General features: G+C 52.4%; 1 pseudogene across 1 annotated transcript in view; it reads right to left on the bottom strand.

The window, feature by feature from the left end:
* Window positions 1–3,498: 3,498 nt before the first annotated feature.
* Window positions 3,499–24,717, bottom strand: part of LOC146808618 (immunoglobulin superfamily member 1-like) — a 364,489-nt pseudogene continuing 343,270 nt past the window's right edge. The window contains exons 9-10 of the transcript XR_014967581.1: window positions 18,085–18,137; window positions 3,499–3,588 (exon numbers count right to left, since the gene is read on the bottom strand). The product of XR_014967581.1 is annotated as an immunoglobulin superfamily member 1-like (transcript). The remainder of the gene's footprint in view (window positions 3,589–18,084; window positions 18,138–24,717) is intronic.

Here is a 24,717-nt window from a genome sequence, read left to right as displayed (position 1 = left end):
ACCGCTCTGAGTCTGAGAAACATTGACTGTTTCAGGACCGGGCCTTGGCGGGCACTTCGTTGCAGAAGATCCCATTTCTTAAAAAACCACACAGACCCCCTAATCTGTACGCATCCCTTATAACGCACACAACAATGGAAGCATCGGACCAGACCAACACTAAACATAACCGGACCACCTTCCCCTCCCCACTCAACCCGCTCTTCGATAACCCGGAATTTAGCCCAGGGATCGGTGAAATGGCTTTCGCTAAGTGGCGCTCCTCGGAGTGCCGCGCTTTCGGGCATTTTTTCGACATGGAAGGGGTACTCTCTTTCGCCCAGATTAAATCTGACTACAGGATCCAAGAGTCTGAAAGATTAGGCTATTTACAACTGCGACACTGGGCTCTACAGCAGCAATGTAAGATATTCTACGCCCTTTGAAAATTGGCTTCTAACTAGGACCTCAGATTAGAGGCTAATTGTGGACCTTTACAAGTTGTTGCTAACACGAAACACGCACTCATACAATGCGAGTCAGACACGATGGGAGAGAGATTTAGGTAGGGAAATTAGCAGGAAAGAGTGGGAGGGTGTGTACCACAGGGCACGACACACAGAAAGCAATACAGGTCTGACCGAAACATTGACGAAGATAGTTACCTATTGGTACTACACTCCAGAGCGACTGCACAAGCTAGACCCCAAACAAAGTGCAGACTGCTGGCGTGAATGTGGAAAACAGGGAACACTGGTCCATATTCTGTGGGATTGCAAACACCTACAGCAGTACTGGTCTCAAGTTCTGGATGAGATCGACAAGCATTTAGACACCCTACTGCCGAGATTTCCGGCCTGCGTTTTACTAGGGGTAACAAATCCCTTAACATACCCCCTTAAACCTAGGAGGGGTCGCCAAATCGCAATAGCCTCGGGGTCAGCGGTTCAAAACATCCTTATACACTGGAAGACTCCCCGGACCCCCTCACATACGGGTTGGCTCCAATGATTATGGCATGTACTGGGGATGGAAAAGATGACCCTAACACTGTCAGGGAGGGGTTCGGCATTTGGAGATCTCAGGCAGCCATTCCTGTCATTGCTCACCCCAGAATTCCGGGAACTCACATGCCCCAGATATCTACGATTGTATATGACGAGGCGGAGGCCTGAGCAATGAAGATATAGATACTACTGTGAACAAAGATTGGGGGGGGGTATGTTCCCTATTTTCCTTTTTGTATGTTCTAATTTACACGTTAATTGCACCGGACTATTCCTAGTCATTGCCATAGCATACATTTAACTGTAGCATTGTATGCTTGTTGAAAATTCTAATAAAAAGATTAAAACCTAAAATAACAAACCCAGCATTGACAATGCCAATAGGTCTGGCTCAGAATGTACTGTTCTGCCTGTAGGTTAATGCCTGCTCTGCCCTGGGTGCAAGGATGCCACAGAGAACAAAGTCTGATGCAGATAGAAAACCAAATGTGTGGTGATGATCCTGGGAACAGGTGAATGTTTCACGCCACCCACAATTTTAAGATCATTGTAAAAGGAAGGTAAATATTTAGATTATAGTTTGACAGTCAGTGAGAGTTACTAACAGTCACTGGGGGCCGTAGACAGTTATTGGGGGCAGTAGGCAGTCATTGAGAGCCGTTGACAGTCATTGGGCGAGGTGTACAGTCATTGAGAGCCGTTGACAGTCATTGAGAGCCGTTGACAGTCGCTGGGTGCAGTTGGCAGTCACTGGGTGCAGTTGGCAGTCGCTGGGTGCAGTTGGCAGTCACTGGGTGCAGTTGGCAGTCGCTGGGTGCCGTTGACAGTCACTGGGTGCAGTTGGCAGTCTCTGGGTGCAGTTGGCAGTCGCTGGGTGCAGTTGGCAGTCCCTGGGTGCAGTTGGCAGTCACTGGGTGCAGTTGGCAGTCGCTGGGTGTAGTTGGCAGTCGCTGGGTGCAGTTGGCAGTCGCTGGGTGCAGTTGGCAGTCGCTGGGTGCAGTTGGCAGTCGCTGGGTGCAGTTGGCAGTCGCTGGGTGCAGTTGGCAGTCCCTGGGTGCAGTTGGCAGTCGCTGGGGGCAGTTGGCAGTCCTGGGTGTAGTTGGCAGTCCCTGGGTGCAGTTGGCAGTCGCTGGGTGCAGTTGGCAGTCCCTGGGTGCAGTTGGCAGTCCATGGGAGCCGTTGGCAGTCGCTGGGTGCAGTTGGCAGTCGCTGGGTGCAGTTGGCAGTCCCTGGGTGCAGTTGGCAGTCGCTGGGTGCAGTTGGCAGTCCCTGGGTGCAGTTGGCAGTCTATGGGTGCAGTTGGCAGTCCCTGGGTGCAGTTGGCAGTCGCTGGGTGCAGTTGGCAGTCGCTGGGTGCAGTTGGCAGTCCCTGGGTGCAGTTGGCAGTCGCTGGGTGCAGTTGGCAGTCGCTGGGTGCAGTTGGCAGTCCCTGGGTGCAGTTGGCAGTCCCTGGGTGCAGTTGGCAGTCTTTGGGTGCAGTTGGCAGTCGCTGGGTGCAGTTGGCAGTCACTGGGAGCCGCTGACAGTCACTGGGTGCAGTTGGCAGTCACTGGGTGCAGTTGGCAGTCGCTGGGTGCAGTTGGCAGTCGCTGGGTGCAGTTGGCTGTCCCTGGGTGCAGTTGGCAGTCGCTGGGTGCAGTTGGCAGTCATTGGGTGCAGTTGGCAGTCGCTGGGTGCAGTTGGCAGTCGCTGGGTGCAGTTGGCAGTCCCTGGGTGCAGTTGGCAGTCGCTGGGTGCAGTTGGCAGTCGCTGGGTGCAGTTGGCAGTCCCTGGGTGCAGTTGGCAGTCGCTGGGTGCAGTTGGCAGTCGCTCTGTGTAGTTGGCAGTCCCTGGGTGCAGTTGGCAGTCGCTGTGTGCAGTTGGCAGTCAGGGTGTGCAGTTGGCAGTCATCGGGTGCAGTTGGCAGTCCCTGGGTGCAGTTGGCAGTCCCTGGGTGCAGTTCCCAGTCACTGGGTGCAGTTGGCAGTCCCTGGGTGCAGTTGGCAGTCCCTGGGTGCAGTTGGCAGTCGATGGGTGCAGTTGGCAGTCACTGGGTGTAGTTGGCAGTCCTGGGTGCAGTTGGCAGTCACTGGGTGTAGTTGGCAGTCCTGGGTGCAGTTGGCAGTCACTGGGTGCAGTTGGCAGTCGCTGGGTGCAGTTGGCAGTCACTGGGTGTAGTTGGCAGTCCTGGGTGCAGTTGGCAGTCACTGGGTGCAGTTGGCAGTCGCTGGGTGCAGTTGGCAGTCACTGGGTGCAGTTGGCAGTCCCTGGGTGCAGTTGGCAGTCAGGGTGTGCAGTTGGCAGTCATCGGGTGCAGGTGCACTTCTGATCATTGACATGTTATATATTCAGGCATGATGGTTCTAAAAAAACAATCTGAAGTCAGTTTCTGTCCCAGGCACGGAGATATAGGCAGACATGTTTGAGGTCAGCATCTTTGATATGAATCAACACATTTTTGGAAAATGTTCACTTTGACCCTCAAGGACTATAACAGAAATTGGGACTCCAGCAAACTTCCCACGACACCTTCTTAGCAGAAAATCTCAGTGGTGCTGCCCAGCCTGGAATGGGATGATCCCAATGTCGACCACGTCAGGGACACATAAGCGAGATCCGTGTCCTTGGGAAAAGAAGAAAAACATATTAATTGTAGCTAATTGTCATAAAATAGCTTGCTGTTTTGCGCCTCCAATCATTTACCCACTACGTGGTAATGTTGGGTTGAAATAAATAACTTATGAGGATGGAAACAGTTTAAATTAAGGGCCTCATTTATGGGATTTTTTGCCGTAGGGCAGCGCAGCAGACCATGCTGCTGCGCTGCCCTACGGCAAAAGAAAAGGGCAGGAATGAGCCGTTATCTACAGCGCATTCCTGTCTGTTAGACCGGGCACCATTGGCGTGGGTCTCCCTTCCATTTTTTGCTGTTGCCTCCTGTGTTTTTGCTGTATGTTTTGCTGGACTAGATGTTTTGAGCACTGTGCCACTGCTATTCAGTGCCACAGTGCAAGTGCTCCCTATTGTAAAGTGTTGTATTGAATTAGTGACTCCATGATTGGTTTATTTGATTTACTTGTCAGACCCTAGTACAGTGCACCATGTGCGCCCAGGGAGTGTAAATCAAATGCTGCTGGTGGGCTTGCAGCACTGGTTGTGTCACCCACAGAAGCAGCTTGTAAATTGTGTCTCAGGCCTGCCATTGCAGACCCTGTGTGCAGTCTGTGACGGTCATGTCGACTTGGCAAGTGCACCCGATTGCCAGTCCCTAAACCTTCACTTTTCTTCATATCAGACACCCCTAAGGTAGGTCCAAGGGCAGGGTACATTGTAAGTATAAGGTAGGACATGCCCTGGTGTGTGTGGCATGTCCTAATAGTGAATTACAGACATTTTCGTTTTTCACTATTGCAAGGCTACCAGTCCCCATAGGCCAGAATGGGCATTTTGATTATAACATCTTATAATCCTAAGTGACCCAGGGAACATGGTAGAAATTCGACTTTAGTATGCCTGAACTCAGAATGATAAAATACATCTTTTAGTTAAGTTGGTTTTAACATTCTGTGTTTGAAAATACCACTTTTAGAAAGTAGGTATTTTCTTGCCTAACTGTCCAAGCCTGCCTCTGCTAGGTTGTGTATACCATGTCTGGTTTGTGAGTGACAGGGGCTGGGGGATTCCTGGAGACAGGGTGAGTCAGCACAGGGCTGAATAGACCTATCTACATGCAGAGTGGTGGGAGGAGCTGCACCTGGGTCTGAATAGGGCTATGCCTGCCTTCCACAATGCTGGCTCCGCCTCCTGTGGTGCGTCTGATGTTCCTGGCCTAAACTGCCAAAGGAAGGAACCGACGAATCACCTTCCCCGAAGCAAGGAACCGACGCATCACCTTCCCTGTGACTCTTTTGTTTGTATTGCGTGACGCATCCAAGGTACTTTGAGAGTAAAGTGTCGCATTTACTATCTACATTGAACTAAGCTATTTTCCACCATTTTAGAGACTATTTTTGATTACAGTATAGTGGATTTTTGTCGTTTGGTCTTGTGTTAAGTCTAGTAAAGATTACTTATTTCTCTAAACTGGTGTGGTGTCCATTTGTAGTGTTTTCACTGTATTACTGTATGTGGTCACAAGTGCTTTACACACTGCCTCTGAGATAAGCCTGTCTGCTCGTGCCAAGCTACCAAGGGGGTGAGCAGGGGTTATTTTAGGAGTGTACCCCCTTTACCCTGACTAGAGGCGAGGGTCCCTATATGGTCAAAGGTACCTACCTCTGCAACTAGAGACCCCCAGTTCTAACACTGTCCTTTTCCCCTACGCCAGCACACAATGGGCTGCTGTGCGCCAACGCAGGCACCTTTGAACCAAGGGTGCCTGTGTTGCAGGATGATTATTTTTGTGCAGGAAGGGAAACCTTCCAGCACAAAATAATCACAAGAGGCATTTTCCTCTTTCTATGTGTGCTACAGAATGCAGGACACATAGAAAGAGGAAAAAAGTGGAGAATTAAAGATATTTCTCCTCGTTGTGCCACCTTTACCCCTCCCCTGGGGAGGAGTATGTTTTTGGCGCTGCCTTAGACTTACGATTCCTCGTAAATCTGGGGCCGTATCAAAGAGCCATGGATGCTGCTGGAACGCCCCCCAGCAACACCCAGGGAACGCCCCTTTCATGCAGTTTTCTGTGTGAAAGGGGCACATATGTATAATGCCATGAAAAGCCACGTAACGTGGCTTTACGTGGCCTTATTAATATGCCAGTGATACACTGAGCCATCTGAACATCAAAGAAGTTACTTTCTGCTAGTGCAATAGTTCCTGTAGGCCTCGTAAACGAGGCACATAGTTGCATTTATTTACATGAGGAGAAGGTGTTCCCGATGCGTAGATGAACCTATATTAGCTGATTCTGAGAAGATTTATATTTTGGTAGTTTCTTTTGCCACCTTAACTGGGTGTACCCTTCAAACCCAGGAAATACTTACAATTGTATTATCTCAAAAATAAAGACACTAATGTGTGTCGCTCGCTAGCACTTGTTACTCTACTTACATGGTCATACTTTCCTCTTTTTGACAATATAATTTTGAAAAAAATGAAGATTAGATCATACAGTATGCTCCTTAAGTCTTTCTTCCTGTTTGCTGTGTCATAAATGCAATCACATAATTTAGTATCAATATCAAACTGAATCAACATCTTTCTTTCACTTTTCCTTTATTGACATATTCTTGAACCGTGTCTTTCTTTTCATCCTTGAAAAAGCCCCAGACCTGTGCGCCTGTTACGGGGGGAAACGCACCCTGCCTGGGCTCTGCTCCAGCCTGCCATCCTGTTCAATGGACGGCTAAATGTACAGGACAAAATACAGGTATAAAATGATATTGATTTTGTTTAAAAATATGATGCACAAGTTTTCTTAATTTGTTTGTAAGAAAATACAATTTTGGCAATCTTTTATTCTAGCGATTTTGAGTCTTTTGTGGAAAAGAAAAAAAAAGAATTAAGCTGTATTTTAGAGTTTAAACATTTTTGTAGGCACTTCCTGCTTTTCTCCCATAGATGTATTTATGGTGGGCTTTCCTATTTAAGGGACCGCCTGTTATACATTTGAGCAGATTTAGCACCTGGCATCCCTCGTACCCCAGGAAGTGAGGTAGGGGCTGGGCTAGGGCTGCAGTAGACCTCTGATGTGGCTGTTAAACCAAGCACCACCACTCATACATTGGTAAGTCAGTGCATGTGGACAACCTAGTGCCTGCCTAGTTGTATGAGCATGCGTACCCTTGTGCCTCCATGAATGTGTGCCCACTGTGTAATTTAAAGTTTAAGGTTTGAATCCATGTACAGTCTTGGGCATGTCCTGTTTCCCCTCGGTGTGTTTGCAGCTCCCCAGCACTTTGAGCGAGGGCTCTGCCTTATCCTTGAGCACAGTTATTTAACCTGAAGCGGATGACAGATTGATCAGGAAATATTAGGATCTAAGGCAGGGTCTGATATTCTAAGGACACAGTCGGAACACCGCAGCCTCAACCACGTTTTCTGACATTGCAAGCATAACCACGCTTGCCTTAACCACACATATGCCTTGAGCACGCAAACGCGTGGTTAAGGCAGTGCGCGGTCTAGCTGCTGCAAGAAGGGAAGCAGGAAGACCGTGCCAGGAAGAGAGCCGCGGTGAGGTAAGTAGGGCTGGGATGGGTAGTTTTCGGGCTGGGGGTTCGGGAGAAGTTTTCTGGTCTGGGGGGCTCTGGGGTAGTTTTCTGGGCTGCGGGTAATCTGGGCTGGGGGTTCAGGGGTAGTTTCAAGGCTGGGGTTCAGGGGTAGTTTATAGGGCTGGGGGAGGGTGGGGGTAGTTTTCAGGGCTGGGGACGCTCGAGGTAAAGTTTTTAATTAGGTGTTAGGGCAGTGGAAGGGAGGGGGGTAGTTTTAGGGACAGAGCAGGTGGTGGGGGTTTGGGGTAGTGTTTGTTAAGTGACAGGGTTTTAGGCCTCAGGGCAGTTTTTAGGGCTTAGGGGAGGGCGGGTAGTTTGTAGGGCTCAGAGTTGGGATCGTTTTTAGGTCTCGGCTTGCGTAGGCTGCGCAGACATGCGCAGATTCACTGGCGAGATTTTATGTTTTTGGGTAGCTTTCACTAGAGGGGATTAAGCCCCGCCCCTCTTTTCCATTGGCTGGCATCACCGTTTATGTTAAATGGTGGCCAGCCATTGGAAAAGAGCTTCCAGTGACGTACACTTTTCTCTTTTAGAGCCGTCCTAGTTGGACTGGCTCGTCTGACTTCCTGCTGGCGTAAAAGGTTTCTTATCTTCTTTATGGGGCCAAAGACATGGCCCCATAAAGGCAAGAAACCTTTTAGCAGGCGAGGCCGTCCAAGTGGGACAGCAGAAAAAGGCGACGAAAACATCATGGCGAGCGCTTGTTATTTTCTTACTGTCACGTGCTATGTCACTGTAATCCTTGATTTATCAGCAGGGAGTCCTTCTATGCCACACACAAGCACCTTCATGGCATTTTGTGCCACAGCAGTAGTTCCTAAACATCTCTAGCTTCCTTGCGTGGAGACAGTACAAGCAATTTCCGGGCGTGTAAGATCCGCAGAGCCGTGTTTTTTGTCTCGCAGTTTTATATAGCTCGAATTCAACCTGGAGGTACCAGGGCGCTTTACAGGAGCACCAGCTGTTCCAGATGGGCACATCCATGTTTTGTTAGGCGTGGGGAGATGAAGTGATTTGCCCAGAATCACAAGAGGTTGAGCCGCAGAGACTCGAACCTGGTTACCCAGCTTCGAGGTCATATGCTCAAACCGTTAGGCCACATCTTAATGAGTCCAGGGACAGGGGCCCATGTACTTTCACTCCAGAGTGTGTCACTCCTGGGTGTGTCACTCTTAAGTTTGTCAGTCCTATATGTCTCTCCTGAGGTTATCACTCCTGTATGTATCACTACTGGGTGTGTCATTACTGAGGGTGTCACTCCTGAGTGTGCCGCTGGGGCGTGAGGGAGAGCAAACAACCCTGTACTGGTCACCGTGTTCTGTTTGTATTCCTATGCTTGTTTAAACCCAAGAGGCGCTTGGTGGGCGCTATACCCCGACATTGTCACGTGAGAGCTTGTCTCTCACTCTTCGCCAACCAGCAGGAAGTGCGTGAATCTTCTTTGAGCGAGGGGCACTTATGGAGGGGAGAGAGTGTATCCCCCACGGGCACAAGAGTACCTCTGAGGCACGTGACAGTGAGTGCATGTGTGAGGGCGTGTGAGATCCGCAGAGCCGTGTTTTTTGTCTTGCAGTTTTATATCGCTCGAACTCAACCCGGAGGTATCATGGCGCTATACACGAGCACCAGCTGTTGCAGACGGGCACATCCATGTTTTGTTAGGTGTGGGGAAATGAAGTGATTTGCCCAGAATCACAAGAGGTTGAGCCGCAGAGACTCGAACCTGGTAATCCAGCTTCGAGGTCATATGCTCTAACCGTTAGGCCACATCTTAATGAGTCCAGCCTGCAGGGACAGGGGCCCCTGTACTTACACTCCAGAGTGTGTCACTGCTGGTCGTGTCACTCTTAAGTTTGTCAGTCCTGTTTGTCTCTCCTGAGGTTATCACTCCTGGATGTATCACTACTGGGTGTGTCATTACTGAGGGTGTCACTCCAGAGTGTGTCACTGTGGCGTGGGGGAGAGCAAACAACCCCGTACGGGTCACCATGTTCTATTTGTATGCTGATGCTTGTTTAAACCCGAGAGGCACACTTCACACGTACTGTAATGTACAAACTACGCACAATCTGACATGCTCAGTCTTCTGAATGAAAGGCAGCTACCGTTGAATAAATAAACACTGATCATGTCTCCCAGCTGTTTCACATGCAGACCCCACAGTGAGCAGTGCTTCGACGCGCACCCTCCGAGCTTTGTAACACTCAGTTGCAGCCTCCGACTCTGTACACCTCCAGAGCCACACACCTATTCCTATGTGTACCTCTCCTCTGTCCCCGGCCACACGCTTTCTCAGCGTACTGAAACTCCCCTGGATGTCTAGCTCCTCTTAACTCCTCTTGGCGCTATGTCGTATGCTACAGGAGCAGGCGCAGTGCTGTGAGGTAAACAAGGGAGGGCGCCTCATTTCCTCACAGCTGTGATCGGTAGCAATCTGAGTATGTCAGGCATGTGAGGAGGGGCACCGACCACCAAAAAATACAATAATTCTGTTTTAAATGCAAGCCTGCAGCTGTTCCACAACTACAACGTGTCAACAACATCGGGAGTCATAGGCACACTGTTGACACATTCTGTAGTGTGCACACCACGCACACAGTTGACACGTACTGTAGTGTACACACCACACACACACTTGACACGTACTGTAATGTACAAACTATGCACAATCCGTCACGATCAGTCTTTTGAATGAAAGGCAGCTACCGTTGAATAAATAAACACTGATCGTGTCTCCGAAGTCCGCGCTCGGCATTACTCACAGTGAGGACTCTAGAATCTTTCTTTCAGAAACTGTTGCTTAGCTCGAAACTGCATTAAAGGTTTGCAAGATGTGGCTCCCTCTAACCCACGGCTCTTACCTTCATTAGGTACGCCTTCTGTGTTGTGTACCGTTCCCATTGTACCCTTCACACTTTGTAGCACACAGTGTCGACAAGGGTATTCATAGACAAGTGTAGACACTTTCTAAACAAAAGGGGTCATATGTGGTTCGGCGAAGTGGCAAACCCTCTGCAAGGGTTAACTGGTCGGCTTTCAGTTGACGATTGCAGCATTCAGGTGTTAAACTGGTACTAATGAGGTGCGGCTTTGCTCATACACTATTAGTAGTTGTTAAACTGACACAAAACTGAAATATTACTGCTACATATTGTGCCACATTATGTTACATATTCGACTTTCATTGCCGCATAATTATGTCAACCCTATTCTGCACCGCCACTTAATTCTAGTGGCCGTGCTATAGTGCTATATAGGGTTTCATTAGCTGATGTGAGAAATACCACGTGGGCAGATATTTCTATTGTTCTGGTCTCAATCTGGCACTGACCAGATGTGGCAACAATGCCTTGTCGCAGCCTCGAGTGCTGGTCCACAGGCAGAACCCCCAATCTGAAGCGAGAATAAACAGTATACATGGGTGGCGGGTCATTATATCCAAATACGTTTTTCTGCCCCTATAGATTTTGTTTTCAACTATCGCTAGCATGTACTGCTAGTAACTGCGGCCTCCGTGGTGGTTCTTTCTGGCTTATCTGTACGTCATAGACATTTTCACCATTCAGAAATAAATTAATCTAAAGGGAAACTTGAAAGAAATGAAGGGAGACAGCAGCTCAAGTATTTAGGATTAACAAGTCAGGATTCACGGTGTTACAGTTCGCATGAAGCACACAACAGGAAGCAGCTACGGATAGGTCACATTATAGTACCTGGTGTCATGTGACACAGAGCGCCACCCTCTGACACAAATGTCACCTGATAAGTAATGTAAACCCATTTCCCACCATAATAACAAAAAGATGCAACCAGGTGTGGACTGGCTCAAAAGCAGCAGCAAGCTGTGCACATTCACCCTGCCAATAACAAGGATTACTGCCTTCACTATTGAAAAACATAGCCAATAGGTCTCGCCTTTGGCCCTTATAAATATCTAGTTATGCAGCACAATATCCTTGGTTCTACAACATCAACCGTTGCATGGCTAAACACTTGTATGGTCCCGAAGGCGAGACCTATTGGCTATGCCAATGCTTGTTTAAAATATAGGTTTGGGTTTTAGGCCTAAGGGCAGTGGGAGGGGTTGGGGTAATTTAGGGACGGTACAAAAAGTTTAAGAGTTAGGGACAGCATGCGGGTTGGAAGGGGGTCAGGGTATTCGGACATCAGGGCGAAGGGGGGGCAGGTAGGGAGTTTGTATCTTTGGGCGGGAGGAGGGGGGTTGCGACCTCAGCCACGCATACCCCTTTACCATTCGTGCCTTTACCACGAATTTACGTTGTAAAGGAATGTGTGGTTAAGACACATTCGTGGTTTAGGCTGGGTAATGTAATTAAGGGTAAAGCATTTAACATGCGCGGTAATAACCAGGTGCAGAAAATACCACAAAACTCAGAATTCCACAACCAGGCACTTAACCCCTCATATTCAGTAATCAGACGTGAAAGGATGGAGGGGTAAAGGAGTGAATATTTCTTTTTGCTCGAGAAGTGTGTGAAACCCTTCAATAAACGACGGAGTTGTCACAGTTGAGTGAAGTTTTCACTGTCACAGAACCCAAGGTCTCTTCATGTTGATGGAGGCGCGCGGATCACTAAATCTGCGGGGCTGAGCGGCCCCATTGACCCCTTCACTCAAAGAAGACATATGAGCACGGACTGTGAGGTGAGAGTACAGTCTGGCCCCACTGACCCCTTCACTCAAAGAGACATATGGACACGGACTGTGAGGTGAGAGTACAATCTGGCCCCACTGTACCCTCACTCAAAGAGACATATGGACACGGACTGTGAGGTGAGAGGACAATCTGGCCCCATTGACCCCTTCACTCAAAGAGACATATGGACACGGACTGTGAGGTGAGAGTACAATCTGGCCCCACTGTACCCTCACTCAAAGAGACATATGGACACGGACTGTGAGGTGAGAGGACAATCTGGCCCCATTGACCCCTTCACTCAAAGAGACATATGGACACGGACTGAGAGGTGAGAGACAATCTGGCCCCACTGTCCCCTTCACTCAAAGAGACATATGGACACGGACTGTGAGGTGAGAGTACAGTCTGGCCCCATTGTTCCCTTCACTCAAAGAGACACATGAGCACGGACTGTGAGGTGAGAGTACAGTCTGGCCCCACTGACCCCTTCACTCAAAGAGACACATGAGCACGGACTGTGAGGTGAGAGTACAGTCTGGCCCCATTGACCCCTTCACTCAAAGAGACATATGGACACGGACTGTGAGGTGAGAGTACAATCTGGCCCCATTGACCCCTTCACTCAAAGAGACATATGGACACGGACTGTGAGGTGAGAGGACAATCTGGCCCCATTGACCCCTTCACTCAAAGAGACATATGGACACGGACTGAGAGGTGAGAGACAATCTGGCCCCACTGTACCCTCACTCAAAGAGACATATGGACACGGACTGAGAGGTGAGAGTACAATCTGGCCCCATTGACCCCTTCACTCAAAGAGACATATGGACACGGACTGTGAGGTGAGAGTACAGTCTGGCCCCACTGTCCCCTTCACTCAAAGAAGACATATGAGCACGGACTGTGAGGTGAGAGTACAGTCTGGCCCCACTGTACCCTCACTCAAAGAAGACATATGAGCACGGACTGTGAGGTGAGAGTACAGTCTGGCCCCACTGTACCCTCACTCAAAGAGACATATGGACACGGACTGAGAGGTGAGAGTACAATCTGGCCCCACTGTTCCCTCACTCAAAGAGACATATGGACACGGACTGTGAGGTGAGAGTACAGTCTGGCCCCATTGACCCCTTCACTCAAAGAGACATATGGACACGGACTGTGAGGTGAGAGTACAATCTGGCCCCACTGTACCCTCACTCAAAGAGACATATGGACACGGACTGTGAGGTGAGAGGACAATCTGGCCCCATTGACCCCTTCACTCAAAGAGACATATGGACACGGACTGTGAGGTGAGAGTACAGTCTGGCCCCACTGTCCCCTTCACTCAAAGAAGACATATGAGCACGGACTGTGAGGTGAGAGTACAGTCTGGCCCCACTGTACCCTCACTCAAAGAAGACATATGAGCACGGACTGTGAGGTGAGAGTACAGTCTGGCCCCACTGTACCCTCACTCAAAGAGACATATGGACACGGACTGAGAGGTGAGAGTACAATCTGGCCCCATTGACCCCTTCACTCAAAGAGACATATGGACACGGACTGTGAGGTGAGAGTACAGTCTGGCCCCACTGTACCCTCACTCAAAGAAGACATATGAGCACGGACTGTGAGGTGAGAGTACAGTCTGGCCCCACTGTACCCTCACTCAAAGAGACATATGGACACGGACTGAGAGGTGAGAGTACAATCTGGCCCCACTGACCCCTTCACTCAAAGAGACATATGGACACGGACTGTGAGGTGAGAGTACAGTCTGGCCCCACTGTACCCTCACTCAAAGAAGACATATGAGCATGGACTGTGAGGTGAGAGTACAGTCTGGCCCCACTGTACCCTCACTCAAAGAGACATATGGACACGGACTGAGAGGTGAGAGTACAATCTGGCCCCACTGACCCCTTCACTCAAAGAGACATATGGACACGGACTGTGAGGTGAGAGTACAGTCTGGCCCCATTGACCCCTTCACTCAAAGAGACATATGGACACGGACTGTGAGGTGAGAGTACAGTCTGGCCCCACTGTACCCTCACTCAAAGAGACATATGGACACGGACTGAGAGGTGAGAGTACAATCTGGCCCCACTGACCCCTTCACTCAAAGAGACATATGGACACGGACTGAGAGGTGAGAGTACAATCTGGCCCCACTGACCCCTTCACTCAAAGAGACATATGGACACGGACTGAGAGGTGAGAGTACAATCTGGCCCCACTGTACCCTCACTCAAAGAGACATATGGACACGGACTGAGAGGTGAGAGTACAATCTGGCCCCACTGACCCCTTCACTCAAAGAGACATATGGACACGGACTGTGAGGTGAGAGTACAGTCTGGCCCCACTGTACCCTCACTCAAAGAGACATATGGACACGGACTGAGAGGTGAGAGTACAATCTGGCCCCACTGACCCTTTCACTCAAAGAGACATATGGACACGGACTGAGAGTTGAGAGTACAATCTGGCCCCACTGACCCCTTCACTCAAAGAGACATATGGACACGGACTGTGAGGTGAGAGTACAGTCTGGCCCCATTGACCCCTTCACTCAAAGAGACATATGGACACGGACTGTGAGGTGAGAGTACAATCTGGCCCCACTGTACCCTCACTCAAAGAGACATATGGACACGGACTGAGAGGTGAGAGTACAATCTGGCCCCACTGTACCCTCACTCAAAGAGACATATGGACACGGACTGAGAGGTGAGAGTACAATCTGGCCCCACTGTACCCTCACTCAAAGAGACATATGGACACGGACTGAGAGGTGAGAGTACAATCTGGCCCCACTGACCCCTTCACTCAAAGAGACATATGGACACGGACTGTGAGGTGAGAGTACAGTCTGGCCCCATTGACCCCTTCACTCAAAGAGACATATGGACACGGACTGTGAGGTGAGAGTACAATCTGGCCCCACTGTACCCTCACTCAAAGAGACATATGGACACGGACTGAGAGGTGAGAGTACAATCTGGCCCCACTGACCCCTTCACTCAAAGAGACATATGGACACGGACTGAGAGGTGAGAGTACAATCTGGCCCCACTGACCCCTTCACTCAAAGAGACATATGGACACGGACTGTGAGGTGAGAGTACAGTCTGGCCCCATTGACCCCTTCACTCAAAGAGACATATGGACACGGACTGTGAGGTGAGAGTACAATCTGGCCCCACTGTACCCTCACTCAAAGAGACATATGGACACGGACTGAGAGGTGAGAGTACAATCTGGCCCCACTGTTCCCTCACTCAAAGAGACATATGGACACGGACTGTGAGGTGAGAGTACAGTCTGGCCCCATTGACCCCTTCACTCAAAGAGACATATGGACACGGACTGTGAGGTGAGAGTACAGTCTGGCCCCATTGACCCCTTCACTCAAAGAGACATATGGACACGGACTGTGAGGTGAGAGTACAGTCTGGCCCCATTGACCCCTTCACTCAAAGAGACATATGGACACGGACTGAGAGGTGAGAGTACAATCTGGCCCCACTGACCCCTTCAATCAAAGAGACATATGGACACGGACTGTGAGGTGAGAGTACAGTCTGGCCCCATTGACCCCTTCACTCAAAGAGACATATGGACACGGACTGTGAGGTGAGAGTACAGTCTGGCCCCATTGACCCCTTCACTCAAAGAGACATATGGACACGGACTGTGAGGTGAGAGTACAATCTGGCTCCACTGTGCCCTTCACTCAAAGAAGACATATGGACACGGACTGTGAGGTGAGAGTACAGTCTGGCCCCATTGACCCCTTCACTCAAAGAGACACATGAGCACGGACTGTGAGGTGAGAGTACAGTCTGGCCCCACTGACCCCTTCACTCAAAGAGACATATGGACACGGACTATGAGGTGAGAGTACAGTCTGGCCCCATTGTTCCCTTCACTCAAAGAGACACATGAGCACGGACTGTGAGGTGAGAGTACAGTCTGGCCCCATTGTTCCCTTCACTCAAAGAGACACATGAGCACGGACTGTGAGGTGAGAGTACAGTCTGGCCCCACTGACCCCTTCACTCAAAGAGACATATGGACACGGACTGTGAGGTGAGAGTACAGTCTGGCCCCATTGTTCCCTTCACTCAAAGAGACACATGAGCACGGACTGTGAGGTGAGAGTACAGTCTGGCCCCATTGTTCCCTTCACTCAAAGAGACACATGAGCACGGACTGTGAGGTGAGAGTACAGTCCAGCGCGCTGGCATCACTGGGAGACATTAGGACTGTAAACTCATCTCCCTTGAATGATACCTTTCCCATGAATATTGCCCGGCATCAATATTGTGTCCTAAATACAGCTTGCAAAAATATTGTCGAATTTGGTGTAAATGTTCTGATATTAATTTCAATGCACCTTTATTTTTGTAAAAGATATTTTGGCCACCATGATCTGACAAAGGGATTCTGGTTCACGCCACCCCGCTCAGAGCGCTCTCTGTTCCGTTCTGATTTTTAGTTGTTTGTTGGCCCTGCAAACTCCTTATCTAATGTCATGTTTCTAATGGTAATGAGGGTTAGTGAGCAGATTCCCACATGACGAGGGATTCTAAAAGTCAGAGAGTGCCGACTCAGTCACTTTCAGAGAGTGCCGAGAGCGGCAGAGACCTCCCTCCAGTAGTGAGTGAGTACATTCCGCGCGCGAGAGTGGAATGCTGCGACCCCTGTACCTTTCATGGCAGAAGGTTACAGTGCACACCCAAAGCCCCACTGTGAAGGGCGATGGACGTTTCCCCAGCAGGAAACATTCATACACCTAATCTCAACTGTGACTGTCCCCGCGTGGTTGATACTTGGTAGGGCACTCGTGAGGTGAGGTGAGTGGGTCTCTGCTGGGCAGCTCTGTGGCCCATGCACACGCGGCGGAGCTGTGGAGGTGGCAGCATTTCAAACGCACCTGGTTTCCTACACCTGCTTTCAGGGGGACCTTGTTTTTTTTAATCTTAGAGTTTTTTTTATAGCGCGACTAAGACCCGGTACATCGGGTATCAGAGCGCTTTACATGAGGACACGTTTCGTTCCAGATGGACATGAATGGACATCTTGTGATCAAGGGGTGAGGTCACCCCCCCACACAGAAGAAGGGTCCAGACCTCCAGCTCCAGAAGTGCACGTGCCACAGCTCAGTGTTGTTATGTTATGTTATGTTAGAAGAAATTCTATAGCGCACGACTCACCCGGGGGCATCTCGGCGCTTGCTAAAGTTATCCTAAAGACTGGAAGTGAACAGGTGTTGTTTGTTTAAAAAAGGGAGGCTTTTAGTTGTTTCCTAAAGGTGGTATACACTGTGATTCTGCGAAGAAAGTCTGGAAGCTCATTCCAGTATCTGGGCGCCAAGTATGAAAAGGACTTTCCTCCAGAGCGGCGTAACCTGATACGTGGCACTTGTAGGAGAGCCCGCGCACCAGACCGCAGATTTCTAACAGGAGCATGCTTAACAAGTCTCTTTTGGAGATATCTGGGGCCTGTACCGCTGAGTGCCGAGTACGTAAGGCAGCAGATCTTAAAAAACAATCTTTTCCTCACTGATAGCCAGTGGAGTTCTCGAAGCAAAGGGCCCGATGCGGAGCCTGCTGGGCGGTTCATAACCATCCTAGCTGCCGTATTTTGGATGACCTGGAGTTTACTCAACAAGGTCTCTCCTGCCCCGGCCAGTAGGGCATCGCCATAGTCCAGGCGACAGATGACCATCGCCTGAACCAAGGTTTTACGATGGGTTGTGGGCAGAAAGGGGAGAATTTTACGCAACAGACGCAGGCTATAATAGCAAGAGCCCGTAGTCGCAGCTATGTGGTCCCTCATGGATAGAGACTGATCTAATTTTAGACCCAGATTTTTTACACAGTGTACGATGTGAGGCTGGTGGACATTGGCTAGCACACCTGACTGCATCTGAAAGTGATGACCAGGTCTGGTCATTATAAGACATGTACGTAAGATGCTGTGGGCCAAAGGTACGAGGAGATGTGGAAGCTCCTATAATCTGGAAACATTAGTGATTCAGGAAACCTGCGATTGTGGTTGAAACCATAGACTCCTTTAGGAAGGGCCCAAGAATGTAAACATGTACGAATGGAAGGAAAGGAAATAAATAAACTACAATGTGGATTGTACGCAGCGTTAGTCCTGGAACATGACCCTGTGCCAGAGAGTTAACAAGATGGGAATTTTACTCAAATAACATCAGCACAGCATAGATTTTACTCACGTCTTTAGGGGGTGATGGTTGCGCCGATGTGTCCTCGCGCACTGAGGCAGCACCTGTGAAAAGAAAAGATACAAACTGAATACGATGAAAACAGGGGCTGGACCTGTTCGTGCCTTATCTGTTGTGACCCGCGGGGTTACAACCTGGGCTTTAAATGTAAAAAGAAACATGCCAGTTGTTAGACCCGGCCCTCGTAACATAGCCAGACCTGACCCCTGCACCTCACACCAGCCCCCGAGCCCATGGCCTAGCCGATCCTTCCCACCAGAACACACACACCCGACCCGGACTTCCCCCGTCTGTGGCCTTCCTCCTTTCGGCCACCCCGGGCCCGCGTGCCCACTTCATGCACCAAGATGGCCGCCCGGCCCCAGCGCGACCCTGGCCTAGAGGCGCCACTCCGGCTGGAGGACATCGCGCTCCCCTTGGGATGAGAAAGGGAGGAGCAGTTTCCATCACACCTCTGCGCTTCCCTGGGAAGGTGCGTTTCGATCGACCCGCCGGCCTCCCCGAGGGCTGGCTCCACGCCTGCTGGGTGTCTGGGACTCCTCCCGACCCGGCCCTGTAAGGATCAAAGGACAATGGCAGGAAACCCCAACAAGCGACCCCCAGGTGACAAGACCCCTGCCTGCACAGACTCCGGACATCAAAGAGGAGTCGCCCTATAACAAGGGGTGCTCTGGGACTGTCCGGCAGATTCGCCTTGGAAATACCTGAGCCCTGCTGAGTGACTCGCGGCTCCCTGAAGATCGTAAGACCTCCGAACTTGTGCTTGAGCCCTGCTGAGTGACTCGCGGCTCCCTGAAGATCGTAAGACCTCCGAACTTGTGCTTGAGCCCTGCTGAGTGACTCGCGGCTCCCTGAAGATCGTAAGACCTCCGAACTTGTACCTGAGCCCTGCTGAGCGACTCGCGGCTCCCACAGACTCTCTTGGTCCCGCCGGACCCCACGACGACCAGCGTATCCCCCAGCTCGAGGATTGTGAGCTGTGCGCTGGGTACGCTCCTGCATCTGATCCTTATCCCCAAAGACTGTCCCGCTACCTCCTAACCTTCCTCCAAAACTTTGTGAGCCCGCGCTCTCCTTGTATATATTTTGCCTTGCTGATCATAAAGATCCTACAACTCCGATCTGATAAAGGTTTTGGCTTAAGAACTCTCGGTGTGGTGTCTCTTTGTCGGGTGGTGCCGAGTGTACGATCCTAGATACGAGATTTCTCCCCTGAGGAGTCTCTCGCCAGCGCCCGGCTACGATACCTCGAGGGTGGGTCTCAGGACCGTCAGGGCCCCCTCCGGGCCCCTCTGAGGTCGCCTTCTAACATTGGTGGCAAGCGACGGGATTCGGGCCCATAATCTAGAGATCGTACCGTGAACGGCTGACGCACTACCGACAAAGATGGCAGAAGGAAACGCAGAAAACGACACCAGTACCGTGTTCCAGGTGGAACAGCTGGAAGAGTACACACACAAAGAACTGAAGCAATTCTGTAAGGAACTCAGAATCGCTACCACTGGTCTCAACACCAAAGAAGATATGCAAAAGGCACTGAAAGCTTGGGTGGATTCTGGAGCCTCCCGCACAGAAGGAGCAGGGGAGCCCCACGACGAAGCTGGACCCTCCCAAGGAGAACGCAGCAGCAACCAGGTGCGAGGCTTCGTACCAGACGGGGGCCTATCCCCGGAGGAACTCACAGACAGAGAAAGAAGTCGCCATCACAAACTCGAATTAGCCAAACTCAAAATTGAGGGCGAGTTGAAATTAGCCGTGAAAAAGCTAGCGGTGGAACAGCTGCGAGTGCAGGGAGAACTAGAAGAGAAGAAACTCCAACGGGAACACGAAGGAAGGAGACTTCAACTGGAACATGAACGCAGCTTGAAGGAAATGGAGCTGAAAGCAAAAAGCGAAGAAGCGCGGCCCCCAGGGAACCGAGAGGCGGCCTCCCCGGCGGAGCAGAAAGTCCATATTCCCAAGGATGTGGTCAAAGAATATTACAAAAACGATGACATTCAACAGTGGTTCCGAGCCTACGAGGTCGCCATGACCTCCCATCGGGTCCCGCAGAAGGATTGGGGGGCCGGGTTGTGGGGACGATTCCTGAGCGAAGGGAGAGACACCCTGCTCGACCTACCAACCTCCATACAGACCTCCTATGACCACATGAAAGCGGCCCTCCTCACAAGGTACGGCCTCACCCCGGAGATGTACCGCCAGCGGTTCCGGGACTGCAGGAAGATCCCGGGTACCACCTGGGTGGAGTATGTGAATTTCTTCAGCCGCGCCGTCGATGGGTGGATCAAGGGCAGCAAGGTAACCACCCTGGAAGAACTAACAGACCTTATGTTGTGGGAACACCTGGCTGCGAACTGATTTGTGGAACTGCGCCAGCATCTGCTCGACAGCAAGCTCACGGATCCGAGAAAGCTGGCCGTCGAGGCGGATTGCTGGACCAACACCCGGGTCTCCTGGGTCCCTGTAGGAGAGTACCCCCGAGCCAGTCAGGGACCACCCCGCCAGAGAGGGGGGGGAAACCAGGGAGGGCAGAGAGAGTCCCAGTCTAGTCCCCCGAAGTCCCAACCTCCGCCTTTCCCGGCACCCCCACCAGCTGTATCCGGCCCCCCCCTGAGACGGGGGCACCGGGTGACCATCACTTGTTTCTGTTGCCAGAAGCCCGGGCATTACGCCAACGACCCTGAAAGCCCCATGGCCCCACACACCACCCAGGCAGCACCCCCGCTAGACAGATAGCCAATGTAGCACTGGGGGAGGAGGTTGAGGAGACCGAAGAGTGGGAACCCGCAGCCATGGCCCTAGTATCCTTAGGAGATAGAGAAATGGTCCCTGGAAGCCTCCTGCCCCCCAACACGAAGAAATATGGGCAGCTCGTAACGATCAATGGCCACCAAGTAGAAGCCCTCCGTGACACCGGGGCCAGCATCACCGGTGTCCTCAGTCATTTAGTCCACGAAGACCAGGTCCTCCCCAACGTCTTTTGCCCGGTCATTTCCGCCGACAACACGGAAAGCCTATGTAAGGTAGCCCTGGTGCCTTTTGAGTGGGGAGGGGTGGTCGGTAAACTGAAAGTCGCAGTGAGAACCTCCCAGCCAGTCGACTGTCTCCTGGGGAACGACCTGGAAAGTTCCCCCTGGAAACAAGTCGAGCGCAAGACCCACCTAGGGATGATGGGCCTCCCTGAGTGGGTGTGCACCACCACTCGATCTATGGCGGCCCGACTGACCCCCCTGAGGAAAGTCGACGACGCCCCGACCACTGAAGATAGGATGGTCCCCGCCGAGGGTCCCCACATCCCCCCACCAGAAGGGTCGGTCGCCAGTGACGAACCCCCACCTTCCGACTCCGCCCAGGTCACCGAGTTAGGCGATCTGCCCGAATTGGCCCAGTGGCACCACGAGGGGGGCCCCTCCCGAGAGGAGTTCTGCCTAGAGCAGGCTACCTGTCCTTCCCTGTTCGGACCCCGGCAACAGGCAGAGGCCCAGGTCGCAGGCGACCAGACTGGGACGCACCGGGTGTATTGGGAGAATGACCTTTTGTACAGCGAGCAGAAGTCGGTGGAGCTAGGGTCCGGCCGGGTGCTGGTGGTCCCCTACGCTTCCGAAACCTCCTCCTGGGCTTGGCCCACGACGTTCCCCTCGCAGGCCACTTGGGCCAGGACAAAACCTACAGTCGCCTCGTGACTCACTTCTACTGGCCCAGAATGAAAGCAGATGTAGAAGCCCACTGCAAGTCCTGTCCCACGTGCCAGGCCAGTGGGAAGAGCGGGGGAAAGCGCAAGGCTCCCCTCCAACCCTTCCCTGTCGTCAGTACCCCTTTTGAGCAGGTCGGGATCGACATCGTGGGGCCGCTGGACCACCCAACCTCCCAAGGGCACCGTTTTATCCTCGTCCTGGTGGATCATGCCACCCGATACCCTGAAGCCATCCCCCTGCGCACCGTCACAGCCCCCGTGGTGGGCCGGGCGTTGATGGGAATCTTCTCCCGCATGGGTTTTCCCCGCGAGGTCGTGAGCAATCACGGTACCAACTTTATCTCCCGATACATGAAGTCCTTATGGCAACAATGCGGGGTGTCCTATAAATTCACCACCCCGTACCACCCCCAAGGAAACGGCCTGGTAGAGCGGTTTAACCGGACTCTGAAGGGGATGATCGCGGGCTTGGAAGAGCCCCTCCGGCGTAAGTGGGACGTCCTGCTCCCCTGCCTCCTATTCGCCTACCGAGAAGTTCCCCAGAAATCCTTGGGGTTCAGCCCCTTTGAGTTACTCTACGGACACCCCGTCAGGGGGCCCCTCAGCCTGGTCAAGGAAGGGTGGGAGGCGGCGCCCCGAGGCCCTCCCCCCGAGATGTGTTCCGTTACGTCCTGACCCTCCGAAACCAGACTAGGAGGTTCCGAGAGATGGCCAAGGCCAACCTGGAGGCAAGCCAGGAGGAGATGAAGCGCTGGTACGACCAGAACGCCACTCTGGTCGAGTTTCAGCCGGGCCAGCAGGTATGGGTCATGGCCTCCGTGAAACCCTGCGCCCTCCAGGATAAATGGACCGGGCCCTTCAAAGTGGTTGAGCGGAAGAGCCAGGTCACGTACTTGGTGGACGTCCAGTCATCCCGGGACCCCCTCCGGGTCCTCCACGTGAACCGCCTCAAGCCCCACTTTGTGCGGACGGAGCTGAGCCTCCTACTGGCCACTGATGACGGGTCCGAGGAGGAGTCGGATCCTCTCCCTGATCTCCTGTGCACCAAAGAGAAGGACGGCTCCGTAGAGGGAGTGAACCTCTCTCCATCCCTCACTCCACAGCAACGGGAGGATTGACGCCAGCTCCTAGGGCAGTTTTCTGACCTCTTCTCCCTGGTCCCCAAGGTCACCGACTGGTGTGTCCATGACGTGGATACCGGGGACAGCCCACCGGTGAGACACCGAGCCTACCGAGTCCCTGATCGGGTCCGGTCCTGTATTCAAGCCGAGGTCTCGAAAATGTTGACCCTAGGAGTGATCGAACCCTCAGTCAGCCCCTGGGCCAGCCCCGTGGTCCTGGTCCCAAAAGCAGCTGCCCCCGGTGTCGCCCCAGAACTCCGCTACTGCGTGGACTACCGGGGACTCAATGAAGTCACCCGAGCCGATGCCCACCCCATTCCCCGAGCCGACGAGCTCATTGACCGGCTCGGGCTGCTCGGTTTCTCAGCACCTTCGATCTCACCTGCGGCTACTGGCAAATTGCGCTCACAGAAGGAGCCAAGGAGCGGTCCGCCTTCTCCACCCCGGATGGGCACTATCGCTTTCGCGTGATGCCCTTCGGGATGAAAAATGCCCCGGCCACCTTCCAGCGACTGGTAAATAGAGTCCTGGCCGGGCTGGATAAATTCAGTGCTGCATATCTCGACGATATCGCAGTCTTTAGCTCTGAATGGAGTGAGCACCTCCAGCACCTCCGGAGGGTGCTGACCGCCCTGCACCAGGCAGGCCTCACCGTGAAGGCCAGCAAGTGCCAGATTGGGCAAGGTTCAGTAACCTACCTGGGGCACCAGGTCGGAAGCGGGCAGGTCGCCCCTCTACAGCCCAAAATCGACGCCATCCTAGCCTGGGAACCCCCCACTACCCAAACGGAGGTCCGAGCCTTTCTGGGCCTCACGGGCTACTACCGGAGATTCATCCGGAATTACGGCAGCCTGGTCGGTCCCCTCACGGGACTCACGTCCAAGAAACAGCCCAAGAAAGTGCAGTGGTCCCCTGCCTGCCAAGAGGAGTTCGATGCCCTGAAAGCGGCCATGTGCACTGCCCCCGTCCTCCAGGCCCCCGACTACTCCAAGGAGTTTGTGGTACTGTTGGACCCGGCCTCGTAGAACGGCCCTACGTGCCCCCGCACCCCCGAAACCTGGTACCTGCAGCCCAAGCACACGGCCCAGCCGACCCTCCCCACCAGGACACTCGCACCGACCCAGACATCCCCGTCCATGGCCTCTCCCCTTTCGGCCACCCCGGGCCCGCGTGCCCACTTCATGCACCAAGATGGCCGCCCGGCCCCAGCGCGACCCGGGCCTAGAGGCGCCACTCCGGCTGGAGGACATCACGCTTCCAGGGGATGAGAGAGGGAGGAGCAGTTTCTATCGCACCTCTGAACTCCCCTGGGACGATGGGTTTCGATCGGCCCTCCGGCCTCCCTGAGGGCTGGCTCCGTGCCTGCTGGGTGTCTGGGACTCCTCCCGACCCGGCCCTGAAAGGATCAAAAGACAATGGCAGGAAATCCCGACAAGCAACCCCCAGGTGACAAGACCCCTGCCTGCACAGACTCCGGACATCAAAGAGGGGTCGACCTATAACAAGGGGTGCTCTGGGTTTGTCCGGCAGATTCGACGCTGGAACAACAAGAGCCTGCCGACGTGGTCGCGGCTCCTGGAACTTGGACCCTCCTGAGCCCTGCTGAGTGACTCGCGGCTCCCTGAAGATCGTAAGACCTCCGAACTTGTACCTGAGCTTGCTGAGTGACTCGCGGCTCCCTGAAGATCGTAAGACCTCTGAACTTGTACCTGAGCCTGCTGAGTGACTTGCGGCTCCCTGAAGATCGTAAGACCTCCGAACTTGTACCTGAGCCTGCTGAGTGACTCGCGGCTCCCTAAAGATCGTAAG

This window comes from Triturus cristatus, chromosome 8 (assembly GCF_964204655.1).
Source record: "Triturus cristatus chromosome 8, aTriCri1.1, whole genome shotgun sequence".
In the NCBI taxonomy this organism is placed as follows: Eukaryota; Metazoa; Chordata; class Amphibia; order Caudata; family Salamandridae; genus Triturus; species Triturus cristatus.
Note: the sequence above shows the minus strand (reverse complement) of the source record. Positions and strands in the feature narration are given on the sequence as shown.